Source organism: Tachyglossus aculeatus, chromosome 11, assembly GCF_015852505.1.
Source record: "Tachyglossus aculeatus isolate mTacAcu1 chromosome 11, mTacAcu1.pri, whole genome shotgun sequence".
NCBI lineage: Eukaryota > Metazoa > Chordata > Mammalia > Monotremata > Tachyglossidae > Tachyglossus > Tachyglossus aculeatus.
The window spans coordinates 19758133-19760520 of NC_052076.1; the positions used below are offsets into that span (position 1 = coordinate 19758133).

The window sequence follows — 2388 nt, forward strand, 5'->3', positions numbered from 1 at the left end:
ACATGGTTGACAGGTTGGCAGTGAGAAAGATGAGATTGAGGCATAATGAGCAGTGAAGTGCACAGGCTGGGCTGTAATAGGAAATCAGATAAGGTAGGAGTGGGTGAGCTTTAAAGCTGAATAATAAGGAGTTTCTTTTCAATACAGAAAAAGATAGGCAACTACTGTTAGTTCTTGAGGAGTGTGACACATGGACTCAACAATTTTTTAGAAAAATGATTTGGGCAGCAGAGTGAAGTATGAACTGGAGTGGGGAGAGACAGGAGGTAGGGAGGTCAGTGAGGAGGCTGATGCAGTCGTAAAGGTGGGATAAGTGCTTGGATCAGTGTAGTAGCTGTTTGGATGGAGTGGAAAGTGCTGATTCTAGAGATGTTGTGAAGATACAACTGCTACCACTCCTTGTGAGGCATAGGGTAGAGAAAACAGAGACCAGAGCTTGCTCCAAGTCAGGCACTTTTAATTCTACTCCCTCCGGAGGGCTCAACACAAAGCCATGGGTCCAAGTACTGAACAGTCCAGGTACTGAGCACAGGCCCCATGCACAGGCAGGGTTTTAACACAACCTTTCATTTGCATAAAGCCACTCTGAGCTGACAGTCAGCTCCTTGGCTTCCCCCACCCCCCTCGCCTTTCCAGAAGATGCTCCCACAGGAGCCAACCCTCCTGTGCTGTCAGTCAGGTTCTGTGGCTTCTCATTGGTGGTTGAGCATGAAATTGCATCCCCTGCTCTCCAATGGTCCCTGTTCATTGCTCTTAGTCCCACTTCCAATGGTCCATTGATAACCAACCACCCATCTCTCCTGGGTTGGGGGGTAGCAGGAGGCATCCTCAAAATACCAAAGCAATGGGGAAACACAGGTCACTAGGGTCAATCCCAAAATGTGTTAGAGTGAGAAGCAGCATGGCCTAGTGGATAGAGCACGGGCTTGGGAGTCAGAAGGTCTTGGGTTCTAATTCTGGATCTACCACAAGTCTGCTGTGTGACCTTGAGTGAGTCACTTCATTCATTCATTCTCACTGTAACTCGATCTCATCTATCTTGTTGCCAACCTCTCACCCACATCCTACCTCTGGCCTACCTCCTCATATCAGAGAAGCAGCATGGCTCAGTGGAAAGAGCACGGGCTTTGGAGTCAGAGGTCATGGGTTCAAATCCCGGCTCCGCCAACTGTCAGCTATGTGACCTTCAGCAAGTCACTTAACTTCTCTGTGCCTCACTTCCCTCATCTGTAAAATGGGGATTAAGACTGTGAGCCCCCGTGGGACACCCTGATCACCTTGTAACCTGCCCAGCGCTTAGAACAGTGCTTTGCCCATAGTAAGCACTTAATAAATGCCAACATTATTATTATATCAGACTGATAATTGCTCTCCCCCACTGCAAAGCCCTAGTGAAGGCACATCCTCCAAGAAGCCTTCCCTGGGTAAGCCCTCTCTCCTCTTCTCCCACTCCCTTCTGCATCACCCTGACTTGTTCCCTTAATTCATCCTCCCTCCCATCCCCACAGCACATATGTATATATATATTCATTCATTCATTCAATCATATTTATTGAGCACTTACTGTGTGCAGAGCACTGTATTAAGCGCTTGGGAAGTATGAGTTGGCAACATGTGGAGATGGTCCCTACCCAACAGTGGGCTCACAGTCTGGAAGAAAGGAAAATGCATTCATAGTCGGCAGTATTCGAATCTGCGCGGGGAAACCCCAATGGATTTCTAGTCCATTGCCTTAACCACTCGGCCACGACTACCGATATATATATATATATCGGTAATTTATTTATGTGTAATATATATTTTATGTAATGTAATATATATTTATGTAAAATATATGTAATTGATTTATGTGTATTAATGTCTAACTGTCCCTCTAGACTGTGAGCTCGTTGTAAGCAGGGAGTGTGTCTGTTGTTGTATTCTACCCTCCAAAGCACTTAGTACAGTGCTTTGCACATAGTAAGTGCTCAATAAATATAGTTGAATGAATGAATTAATGAATATTATTATTTTAAGGCAGGGATTGGAGGTATCCTGCAGCAGCAGCAGCTTCAGGAGCAGCTGCAGGGACGGGAGGGGCAGTGTTAGCAGGTTCCCCCCCACCCACACACTGTGCACTGCGGAGGGGACCACCTTGGACTGCAGGGGTAACAAAGCGCCTTGAATCTCCCTCTCTACACCGTCAAGCTCAACCCAGACCACGGTTTGGAGCCAGGGAGGGGAAGGAGCAAGGGGCGGGGAGGGGGGAACCGCCACGGCAACAAAGGCTCTTGGGTCGGGGCTCCATGTTAAAAGCAGCCTGAGACTTATCTCAGTTACGGAACCAGAGCCTGAGGAGGGCCACAGTAACAAGAACAAAGAAGATTTGGTGGCAGATTGAACATGTGG

General features: G+C 47.6%; 1 non-coding gene across 1 annotated transcript; it reads right to left on the minus strand.

Moving 5' to 3' along the window:
- Nucleotides 1–1672: 1672 nt before the first annotated feature.
- Nucleotides 1673–1754, minus strand: TRNAS-AGA. Its single transcript has one exon. It is a non-coding gene; the product is annotated as a tRNA-Ser (tRNA).
- Between the last annotated feature and the right edge of the window lie 634 nt (nt 1755–2388).